A 13,011-nucleotide genomic window follows, 5' to 3' on the forward strand; every position below is an offset into this window, starting at 1 on the left:
GGGTTACATGATAATTCTGGAACATGGGGACACTGCTTTGTAATATTTTAAGTTATATACATATGTAAAAGAAACTCCCAACCTGTTAGGTGTCTAGCCCAAGTTCTTCTCATCTAACACTGAAGAATGAATTTTAGGAACAGTGAAGGTTAAGAGCAGAATATATTTATTGAGAGAAAGAAAGCTTCTAAGAGAGACAGAAGGGTCTCGAGTGGGTTGCCTAAGACTGTGTTTTCTAGGAAATTTAATAAGAGCAAAACCACAAGGTGAGGCAGGTCCAAGATGGAGAAAAATGGGAACTTGCAAGGCAGGAAGGAGGTGGAACAAAACTAGGGGCATTCATAAGATTATGAGTGCAATTATTCAGGTAAAAATGACTAAATCAGGGACAAAAGTCACATAGCAGTTGGGCATGAATACATAAAAGGGCCTTTGCCTATAGGGGTGGGTTAGTGATTTCTGACTTCCCCAAGGGGATTCAGAACATCAATACCTGATGTTTATACTTAGATGTGGATATACTTGTTTTGTCATTTGTTTTGAGATCTGGCCCACGGAGGGAGGTATCTGTCTCCTTCAGGGTTGCAAGATACCTGGTTTTGTACACTGGTTCCTTCAGTGGCCCAGCCCTATCTGCCTACCTATCATATTTCTGTCTAATTCAGCTGCCTATACCATTTTGAGACAGGGACTTGCTATATAGTTCAGGCTTGCCTCAAATTCACAATGATCCACCTGCCTCAGCCTCCAAAATGCTGGATTATAGGAATGGACCACCATATCCAGTTTGTAATATTTTAAAACTTAAGACTGTGTGGTTTTTTTTTAAACTTTTCAGCATTTAGAACCTGAAAAAAATAAGTACAACTGTATAAACTCCATATTATTTAATTCAGTTTTATCTTGAAAATACTACATAATTGAAGTATAAGCTTCAAGCTTTGATGGACAGCTATTAGTGGAAAACTTTGAAAGAACAAATAACTATTCAGCAATCACTTTGTGAAGACTAGCTCCAAACTAGTCATTAAAATGTATGCCCCAAGGCTCACACCCGTAAGCCTAGCACTGAGGAGGCTGAGGCAGGAGGCTTGGTAGGAGTATGAGGCCAGCCTGGGTCCTTCCCTTAGTTTCCTAGTTGCTGGTGCAGCTGTCACCTCCTTTTTACTCCTTCCTTAAGCCACACACTTTATCCAGGATCCCACTCTCTGGACGTGAAAGTAGCTCTTAAAAGTGTATGGGGTATACAATGGGGGTTTTATCAGCAGCGAGTTAATTAGAAATATTATAGGTAGTCAGACAGGGCCAGACCCTGCCTTGTAAGTGCTGTACCTCAAAAACAAGGCGTCATCCAAAAAGACAAAGAAGTGCTTTATTTAAGCTGGTACCCAGCGGCACAGGCATGGTGGAGGTGCAAAGCTGTGCTATGTGGGCAGGTTTTCAGAGCATCTATAAAGGGAAAAACCACAAGGGGGTGGGCTTGTGTGAACAGGTAGTTAACCATTGGAAATGGTTTACAATCAGTGATCAGCTGATTCCGGGAACATGTGTTTTACAATCAGTGGGCCCTCAAAAGGGCCAGTGCAGAAGACCAGATACTTTGCAACTATGGGGGAAAATAAACACCTCCCACTGAGAGTCAGAGCTGAAGACAAAAGACAAAACAAATGCAGCCACATCCCAAGGATAAACATCAGGGATTCATATTCTTATTTTTTTCAAATTCATTTTATTTCAAGGATAAAAAGGAAAAAAAACTAAAGCAAAATTTCAAAACATCTCAATCAGAGGGCAACATAATATAAATATTGTGTATTGTCATCCCCAAATCATTCACCCAGAGCACAAGACATCTGCATTCAATTATTTGAACAATATAGTACAAATCTTTCTCTTCAATGAACTCAGAGAAAGCAGTAGTACAACTGATATAGTGAAATGAAACTCCTAGCCGATTGATTATTTTTGGTACTCAATCTAAAGGTATAGAAATAAGGAGCAGAGGAGGAGGAACAAAGATGGAGGATAGATAACAGCTGGCTACAGAGGCTCCCTGAGATAGTCAACTTAGAATTCAACATAATACAAAGTGGGGAGCCCCAAACAGAGGGAGATGAATTCTCTCATCCCAAGAAGAAATTAAAGTGACCTGCCGACCATCCAAGGTCCCACCACGACTTGCTGAGGTCCCACCATGACTTGCCAAGCCTTCCAAGGTCCCGCTGCTTTGACATTGAGTTCAGGGGTTGGCAAGCCGAATGGAGGGCCGAGTTGGCAGGGTGCCTACATTGACCTGTGGTGAGTGACAGGGAGTGGAGCCATTCCATAAATAGGGGGGCTCTGGCAGACGACATTCTGGGACCAGGCAGGACTGGCAAGTACAAGGGGCAGCAGTGACTTCAGTTTATTCCCTTCCTGATCAGGATTGGTGGAGTGAGTTAGGGCTGGGTCACATGACCTGGCTGAGACCCAGTAAGTTATCCAAAATCAAGTCCCTATAGTGGTGGCACGCCCTAACCACACCAACCCAGTGAAACCAGAAGTTCAACTGATCTGGAGGGGAGGTGGTGCAAAGAAATACAGTGCACACCACAGCAGCTTGACTGATTCCGGAAACACCGCCTCCAGCACCTCCGGGCCATTGGAGAGACTGGTTGTGTGGGCCGGCCGGAGGCTGGAGGAGGGGAACAACTTGGCATCCACTGGCTGCCCCCATCCCTGCCCCCAACCCCGCTGCTGCCACCAATCTGGAATGAGGTGGTGCAAAGTCTTCCTCTGCTGCTGATGTTGCCACCGCCCAGAGGGGAGGCAGCGAAAAGTAATAGAGTACAGGCCACGGCAGCTTGACTGATCTGGAGGGGAGGGGCCAGCATACACTGTCCCTGTCTGCAACTCACTAGCACACAGCAGTGGGAAGGGTCATCTGGCCAGTGTGCTTTAAAAGAATTGTAACCAACAAAGAAAGAAACTGGGGCCTCCTGGAAGAAGCAAAAAAGATGGGGAGAGGAAGCAGCAACAAAAATTCCCCAGGTCCCAACCCTAAGAACATGGACCCAGGACAGGTAAATACAAAGGAGAATGAGAACAGCAAACATGCCATATCAGACATGGCACCAGTGGACATAAAGAGATATATTCAGGACCTCATAGACGAGTTCAAAAGTGAAATACTTAGCCAAATAAAGCAAGATGCAAGAAGATTAATAAAAGAGATACTAAGCACCCCTCAAGCAGACACAGATGGAAGAAGGGAGGAACTCAAACAAAGGAGAGAACCATTTGATGAAGAATATAAAAAATATGGAATACATAAAGCAGATTCAAAGAGATTACCAGGAAATTAAAAATTCTATGGAAAGATGGAAAATCAGCTTGAAAGAAACTAAGGACAGATTGTCCAAACTGGAGGACAATTTTGCAATGTGGGAGTATGAAAGGGAAAGCTTTTTAAAAATAATAATAAAACAAGCAGTAACAATACAAATGCTAGAAGACGACAAAAGGATCTATAACTTGAGAATAAAGAATGTGAATGAAGAAGCAGGGGTACAAACAAAGGAACTACAAAGGTTATTCACAAAAATAATTAAGGAAAACTTCCCAAACATAGGAAAAGGAAATGATATTCTGATGTATGAGGCATACGGAACTCCAGTCACCTACAACCACCCAGGCATATAATAATCAAGATCCCAGAAATTCAATATAAGAACAGAATATTAAAAACTGTTAGAGACAAGAAACAGATAATCTACCGAGGAAGGCCCATCAGAATAACGCCAGACTTCTCGACACAAACCATCAAGTCAAGAAGAGCCTAGAGTGAAATATTCCAAGCACTGAAAGAAAATAACCTCCAGCCTAGATTGATATACCCTGCTAAACTGTCTCTAGAAATTAATGGAGAAACAAGATGCTTCCAAGACAAAGAGGAACTTGGGAAATTCGCAACCACCAACCCAACTCTACAGAGAATACTGCAGGCCATTCTAGAGAGAGAGAAAAGTACTAGGATTCCAAAAACAGCGGCAGAGAGACCTCAATGCATGGAGCAGAAAACAGAATGAAGAAGATAAGCAGACAACTGATGGCAAAAAAAGAGCATAACAGAAATGAGGCAGAGAAGATTTTATTCAAAACTGATATGATTGATAGTATCAAGTCTGAGAGTATAGGCAAGTACACTGAAGATGACAAGACTCTTTGATACACATTCTGGTCTGATATCTGCCAGTTTTTGAAGTTCTATACTATATACAAGGTTGTGTTTTTATTAATACTGTTATGAACTGATATATTCAATTATACTATGTCTGATATAGCTAATTCTATTGGAGATAATAAGAGACAACACAGGAAGTACGGTAGAACTCCCTGTACAATGGTCTTATATGTCTTTTTCCTTTCATGTGTTTATAGGAATATGTTTTGTTTTGCCTTGCTTTGTTTTGTTTCTCCCTCTAATGTAGAAAGGATAGAAATACATGTTAAGACTCATGCATATGTAGAATCTATAAACAGTTTATGAGAACTGATCTTATGACACACTATGAAATGAACAGATACTTTGAAGAAAAAGAGACACTAAAGTACCCAGTGCTGATCCTGGAATGTCATAATGTGAAACCCAGCAATAGTATTATTCTTTGTTCAGAGTGATATTACCTGCTTGGGTTTGTTCAATCTCAACATAATTGAAGATATGGATAACTGCATGTATGTTTAAGTGTATAGGATTGATAAACATATTTCTAAGTTTTTGTTGGATAGTTGAACAGAACTGGTTGCAATCTCACTGTTTGAATCCCCACTTTATATGTTCCATTTTAGTATCTTGAATAACTATTTGTAAGACGACAATCTGTAATCATCAACTAGTGATTTTTTATTGTTTATTTTTTGTCTTTGAAATTATGTATTATTTCTACCCGTTTGTTTTGTTTAGTCTTTCTTTAAATTAAATTAAAAAAAAAAAAGACACTACAGTACCCAGTGCTGATCATGGAGTGTCATGATGTGAAACCAGCAATAGTATTATTCTTTGTTCAGAATGATTTTAATCTGCTTTAGTTTGTTTAATCTAAACATAAATGAAGATATGGATAACTGCATGTAGTTTAGGATTGACAACCATGTTACTAAGCTTTTGTTGGACAGCTGAACAGAACTGTTTGCAGTCTCTCTGCTTGAATTCCCACTTTACATGTTCCATTCTTGTAACTTCAACAACTATTTGTAAAACGACAATATGTAAACATCAACTCGTGATTTCTTACTGTTTTTTTCTCTGAATGTATGTATTATTTCTACCTATTTTCTGTTTTGTTTAGTCTTTCTTTAAATAAAAATTTTAAAAAAAGAAAAAAAATGAAGAGAAAGACGAAGAATGGAAAGACTTTTAATGCAGGCACGGGAGAGATTACGCAGGGAGAATGCCAGAGCTCTGTCTCGATGGACAAAGGATTGGGCATCACTTATAAAAACTACCTTTTTGGGGAGGTGTCTGGTTAGTTGTGTTAGACTTTTCTGGGGCGATAAGTGAGCAGAAAAAGTGGAAGTGGCCTTTTTAATGAAAGGACGTAGAGAGGAGCCCACAACCGGCTTTTTCTTCTGCCCAGATGTGGGGTGTGGGGTGTATGTGGCCTCTGACCAGATGCAGTGCTTGGGGCAGGCATTGATGATGCATGAGGAGCTGATCGGAATTTTGTTCACGCGTACTGGGAAAGGAAGGAGGAAACTGTCACTGGAGAAGAAGGAGGAAGGTAAACATCCCCAATTTGGCCTTTCACCATGTTTAACTACTGCCATAATGTCCTGTAACTTATTCTAGGGCAAAACTCTCTCAAGTTCACAGTGATGGATTATTGTTATGTGTTAGTGTGCTCAGGCTGCGGATTGGGGAATTCCTGGCATGTGTGGGGAGGAGAGACAGAGAGTCTGGTTTAGATCAGGAAGAAAAAGTCTGATAAGGTGTTCTTGTGGCTTCTTTGCCACGCTGGACTGCTGCCACGAGGATGTGGCAGATTCATGTGGCTAAAAAACCTATCATCAACCTACTAGATGTCTGGTACAAGTTTGTGTTCTCTAAAATTGAAGAGTAAATTTTGGAAACAATGGAGGTTAAGAGCAGAATATATTTATTGAGAGAAAGAAGCTTCTGTCTGAGACAGCAGGGGTCCCAAGTGGGTTGCCAAAGACTGTCTTTTCTAGGAACTTTTATAGAGCAAAACCATGAAATGAGACAGGTCCACGATGGGGAAGACATGGGAACTCACAAGGCAGATGGACATGAGGTGGGACAGAACTATGGTCAACCAATAAGATTAATTGTTGAGGTAAAATTAGCCAAGTCAGGGACAAATGGAGAAGGGAGTCACAAAGCAAGCAGGCATGCTTAAAGAGCAGTGATTCTTCCTGTAGGGAGTTGGGATGGTGGCTCCTGGTTTCTTCAAGGTGATCCATACCTATTTAGAATATTAATGATGTTTATGCTTAGGGTGTGGTTACATGTGTTTTGCCTTTTGTCTTGAGATCTGGTGCACAGTGGGAGGTATCTGTCTCCTCCAAGGTTGCAAAGTATCTGGTCTTCTGCACTGGCTCTTTTGAAGGCCAAGCCCTGTCTGACTGCCTATAATATTTCTAAGTTAGCTGCCTGTAATGTAACTATCTTAACTATTTATATATATATATATATATATATATATATATATATATATATATATGTTTTCTTTAAGCTTCTCACACTAACTAAATAATATAATGTTTACACAGGTGTGTTATATTTACTTCACTTACGAGTATGTTTTCAAGTTGCATCCGTTTTTTACCTGTAAAAGTCGCCAGTTTATCTTTCTTTATGGCTGAGTAGTACTGCATTGTATAAAAATGCCACATCTTTTTTATGCATTCCTCAGTGGATGAGCATTTAGGTTGTTTCCAAGATCTAGCTATTGGAAATTGTGCTGCCATAAACATGGGTGCACATGTATCATTGTGGTATGATGTTTTTAATTATTTTGGGAGATACCCAGAAGGGAAATAGCTGGGCTGAATGGGAACTCTTAGTTTTCTGAGGAAACTCCACGCTGATTTCCACAATGGTTGCAGCAGTCTGCATTCCCACCAAGAGCAGAAAAAGGTTCCTTTTTCCTTTTGTAACTTGGCATAACTAACACCATCTTGTGCCCTGTATTTGACCCAGAAGAATGAAAAATTACTCAGGGTACAAGTACCATGAGAAAAGCAGAATGAGCTGCACCCACAAGAGAAAAATTAATCTGCTCAACAAAGAAGCAGAGGGGCTGGGGATTTAGCTCAGAGGCATAAATGCCTGTCTTGCAAGCAGGCAGTCGTGTGTTCGATCCCTGGTACTGATAAAAAAAAAAAAAAAAAAAAAAAAAAAAACAAAGAAGCAGAATACAGGATTCATGTAAGATTCTAGCTACTCAAATACCAAGGCTGTTCAAAAAAAAAAAAAAAGATTCTAGCTAAACTGTTTCAATAAAATGTCTTTTTGTGGTTTTCTGTTTTAAAAGTTCTGTAACTTTCCAGTTCAGTGCCAATGTTTGGACTGTGATACAGGGTTCCATGGGTGGTCACTGAGCACAGCTAATAAAATTCCAAATTTATCATTTTGGCTGCTTCCTATATTGTTAGCAAACCCACTTCATTCTTCAAGCCCCACCAGGATTTGTTGTTGCTTGATTTCTTGATAGTAGTCATGCTGACTGGCATGAGGTGGAATTTCAGTGTTGTTTTAATTTGCATCTTGCGAACGACCAGTGATGCTGAACATTTTTCCACATATTTATTTGTTGTTTGTATTCTTTCATCTGAGAAGTGTGTTTTTATCTCAGATGCCCATTTTTGCATTGGTCTTTAAATCTGGGAGGACTGATTTTTTTGAGTTCTTTATATGCTTTTGATAGTAATCCTTTGTCTGAGGAAGAGCTGGTAAACATTTTCTCCCATGTTGTGGGTTGTCTCTTCACTCTGTTGGTGGTTTCTCTTGCTGTGCACAAGCTTTTCAGGAGGGTGAGATCCCAGCTGTTGACTATTTGAGATAGTTCCTGTGCAGTCAGGGTTTTGTTCATAAAGTCTTTGCCTACACCAATATCAAGAGCATTAAGAGGATAAGTATATGCCATTATTTATGGACTACTTTAAATCATCTCTAAATTGCTATATAACATCTAAGCATACAGGAGTGCTCATATATCCATGGAATGGCCTAGGAATTCACAAGAAACTCATAGCTGGTTGATCTGAGAAGAAGAATGGGTCCTGGGATGCCAGGAAGAATGTAGAAATAAAAGCTTATTTCTTTTTTTAAACAAATCCCTCCAATATTGAATATTTTAAAAATGTCAAATATATAGACAAACTAAAATAATTTTACATAGAGAATCCTGGTATCTGCCGTCCAACTTCTATTAACATTGTATAATACTTTGTCAACCTTTCTGTCCCACATCTATCTTATTTTTTGATAAGTTTCAAAGTAAGTTGGAAATACAACTTTGATATCTCATGTTACAGGCAGCTGAGCTAGTTAGAAATATTATAGGTGGTCAGACAGGCCTAGGTCTTCAAAGAAGCTGGCACAGAGGACCAGATGTCTTGAGACCTTGGAGGAGACACACACCTCTTACCAAGGGTCAGGTCTCAAAACAGAAAACAAAACAAATGCAACCACACCCTACGTATAAACTTTGGCGATTAGGCATGGATCACCCTGAGCAGCCAGGAGTCACCATTCCAACCCCCAACACAAAGACCCACTGACCCTTAAGAGTGCTCACTTGCTGCATGACTCACTTCCCCATTCGTCCCTGCTTTGGTCAATTTTACCTGAACCATAGCTCTGTTCCACCTCATGCCTGTCTACCTTGTGAGTTCTGTTTTCCCCACGTTAGACCCACCTCACTGGAAGGTTTTTGCCCTAGTATAAATTACTATACAATAGGGCCAGGGATTTAGCTCAGTGGCCTAACCACCTGCCTGTCAAGTGCAAGGTTGTGAGTTTGATCCCCGGTGGTCTAACGTGGCGCAACGCTGACCACTTCCTCCTTCTTGTTTAGCCCTAATTGCAACTCCCCTTCCTTTTTGCATACCAAGAAAGTTCCAATCAGTTCCTCAGACATCATCAGTGTCACCAATGCCACCTCTGTCAGAGGTCATATAATCTCTGCCTCGCTGCAGGCGGTTGAGGGAGACAGCCCAGCCGCCAGGGGCAGTGTGCTCCTTTCCACGTCCTCAATAAACCTGGTCTTTTCTCTTTTTCACATTCCGCTTCTCTATTGTGTCAGAAAACTGTAACACTCACCTCATGGTTTTACTATATAAAAATCCCTGTAAATACAGAATCTTTGGCACCTCACTCAGGACCCCTTCTGTCTCTCTCTCAGACAGAAGCTTTCTTTCTCTCAATAAATATTTCTGCTCTTAACCTCCAAAAATTCATTCTTCAATTTTAGAGAACACGAATTTGTACCAGATTTAGGTTAGGTCAGGAATTTCCATTCCTTCATATCATGGGGAATTCTTCATCATGAATATCATTAACTAAATTAACTAAATTTCAACTTTTGTTCAATTTTTGAACAAAGTGTTGTGGAGCACTCCTGTAATCCCAGCACTGGAAAGGCTGAGGCAAAGGAACCACTGCAAGTTTGAGACCAGCCTGGGCTACAAAGTGAGCTCAAGGCCAGCCTGAACTGCATGGAGAGACCCTGTCTCAAAAAGACGAAAAAATTCAAAAAGCTGGGATTGGAAATTCATTTGACCCAGCTATTCTACTTCTGGGCATATTCCCAGAAGAATTTATTTTATTTTTATTTTTTTTTGTTTTATTTTCTATTTTCCCTTTGAATTACATATACACCTCTTCAGAGGACACCGGCTGAATTTTGACCGAGTATACTTCAGTAACCCTGGACCTACCACAACACTGTCTAGCACATCACACCTCAGATAGTGGAAGGAGGCTTACTTTGGACTGTATTTCTCATAGCATCCTCTGGATTTGATACCATATGCTTGTCTTCTCTACTTTAAATATTTCATTTAAACATTGTTTAAAATTTTGTTTTGTTTTGTTTGTTGAGACAGTCTTGCTATGTAATCCAAGCTGGCCTTAAATTCACTGTGTAGCCTAGGATGACCTCAAATTTGCAGTGGTTGTCCTGTCTCAGCCTCCCAAATTCTGGTTTTATAGCTGTGCATCACCACACCTGGGATTAAACATTGTAAACACTTAAACATTTTTATAATGACAGGCCCAGGCCATCAGATCTAAATTTGATGAGAAAGAAAGTAAACACAGGGTGACAGATAACATGAAAACAGAGAACTCACAGAAGTCAGAGTTGTAAGGAGTGTTATCAGAAAAGTTAGGTGTAGGTTACACAGTAGAATGTGGAAATGGAATTTTCAAAAGTAATTATTTCACTTATGAGTATGGTCTCAAGTTGCATCCACTTACCTATAAAAATCTCAATGTGATCATTCTTTATTGCTGAGTAGTCCTCCATTGTATAAAAATACCACATCTTTTTTATCCATTCCTCAGTTGATGGACACTTAGGTTGTTTCCAAGATCTGGCTATTACAAAGTGTGCTGCTATAAACATGGGTGCACATATATCACTGTGGTATGATGTTCTCAGTTCTTCTGGGAATATGCCCAGAAGTAGAATAGCTGGGTCAAATGAATTTCCAATCCCAGCTTTTTGAGGAACCTCCACAGTGATTGCATCAGTCTGCATTCCCACCAACAGTTCAGAAGAGTTCCTTTTTCCCCACAGCCTCTCCAGCATTTATGTTGGTAGTTTTCTTGATCCTGGCCATTCTTTCTGGAGTGAGATGGAGTCTCTTTTTTTGTGTGTTTGTGTGTGTGTGTGTGTGTGTGTGTGTGTGTGTGTGTGTGTGTTTGAGACAGAGTCTCTCTATGCAATTCAGGCAGGCCTTAAGCTCACTTTGTAGGCCAGGCTGGCCTCAAACTTGCAAGGATCCTCCTGTCTCAGCCTTGAGAGTTCTGGGTTTACAGGCATGAGCCACCATGCTGGTCAAGGTGGAATCTCATTATGGTTTTAATTTACACTTCACTAATGACCAATGATGCTAAACATTTTTTCATGTATTTATTGGCCATTTGTATTTCTGCATCTGAGAATTGTGTATTTATCTCAGATGCCCATTTTTGGAATGGGTCTTTGAATTTTGGGGATCTGATCTAAATCAAACTCACATGTGTAAATACCATACAGTCTCCCTAGTGTAAGAAATGATGAGTATATAAGATACAAAAACCTCAATAAATACAGTGAAAGGATAACAATCTGCTTAAAGGGGGAAAACAATATCTCAGGGAAAATGAGGGGAAAAAAAGGAAGAGAAAAGAAAAAATATTTAAAATTATATAAACATACTTAGGATAGCTAAGATGATTGTGCTACAAATTCTATAAGTTCTTGGAACAAAATAGTTAACATTCATGGGATTGGAACAATTGTGCACCTGTATGTTATATGTTGATCTGAGGAGCTCTTGAAGATCATTATGTAAAATAACAACCCTCGTTATGCTCCTACCACCTTGTTTTGAAGCCCTGTATTGCCAGTGTTTGGGGCTCTTTGCTATTGTTATATATTTGTATTTTCTGTTTCATGTTTTTTATTAAGGAATTTGTTTTTTTTTTTTTGTTTTTCCCTCTAATACAGAAAGGATAGGTATACATGCAGAGACTCATACATGTGTAGAACTTCTCCTAAGCAGTTTATGAAAACACATTATATAATGCATGATGAAATGAACAGCTACTTTGAAGAAAAAGAAATACTAAGATACCCAGTGCTGATTTTGTAGTGTCACGCCGTGAAATCCAGCAATACTATTATTCTTTGTTCAGAGTGATTTTAGTCTATTTTGTTTTGTTTAATTTCAACATACGTGAAGGTATGGACAGCTATTTTGAAGAGAACAAGAGACATTATGGCAGCCATTGTTAACTTCCCTATTGTGGTTTTGAAGACCTAAAATGCCTTAATCATCCTGTTCTGATCAGTTGAATATTATTTTGTGTTGTATAAATTCATTGTGTGTGTAGATATAGACAACTATTTAGAAGAAAACAAGAGACAGTATGATAGACAATGAAGATCTCCTATTTTCTTGCTTTGAAATCTGTCTCTTACATTGTTTTCTTCTGATCGATTTTGTTCTGCTTTGTTATGTTTAATTTTACTTTCTTTGAAATAAAATTTAAATAAAAGTAATCATTAAATAAGTAATCCGTTGTAAGGTTCCTTTCATAAGGAGTGGGTAGCTTTGATGGAGATTAGATTAGTCCTTCTCTTTACCAAAACTTCTCAAGTGCAAATTGTATTTTTTTCTCTGTATTATTTATCTAATTGCAATTAAATAATACATTAATTTCTCACATTTATGGGAGATTGGTTCCAGGATCCCTGAGGACTCCAAAATCTTTGCCTGCTCATGCCCCCTCATGAAGATGATGTTTTATACATATAATCTGTGCAGAGTTCGGCATACTTTAAATCATCTCTAGATTATAATAATGCTGAATAATGTATAATGTAAATGCTATGTGTGTAGTTATACTTTTTATTAGGAAATGACAAGAAAAATTCAGTATACAACCAATTTTTTCCAAATGTTTTCTTTTTCTCAACTTTTTTGTACCGGTGGTTAGTTGAATCCACAGATGTTGAATCCACAGAGATACAAAGCCAACTATACTAGATTATTTAATTATCTTAATATTTAGCTCCCTTCATAAACTCCAAGAGAGTAAGAGGTCTTTCATTTTGTTTTATTCTATCCTATATTCTAATGCCTACAACATACGGTGCTCAAAGAAGCATTAATTATCTTTTTTCTGTAAGAAGACATCTCTTTGCCTTACTTCAAGGTTCTCATTTATTTCTACACATTATGAAAGGATGAATGTAAAAATGCACCTATGGCAATAAAAAAAAGGATGAATGAATT

This window comes from Cavia porcellus, unplaced genomic scaffold (assembly GCF_034190915.1).
Source record: "Cavia porcellus strain 051 isolate PalLab524CR breed Dunkin Hartley unplaced genomic scaffold, mCavPor4.1 scaffold_9, whole genome shotgun sequence".
Lineage (NCBI taxonomy): Eukaryota > Metazoa > Chordata > Mammalia > Rodentia > Caviidae > Cavia > Cavia porcellus.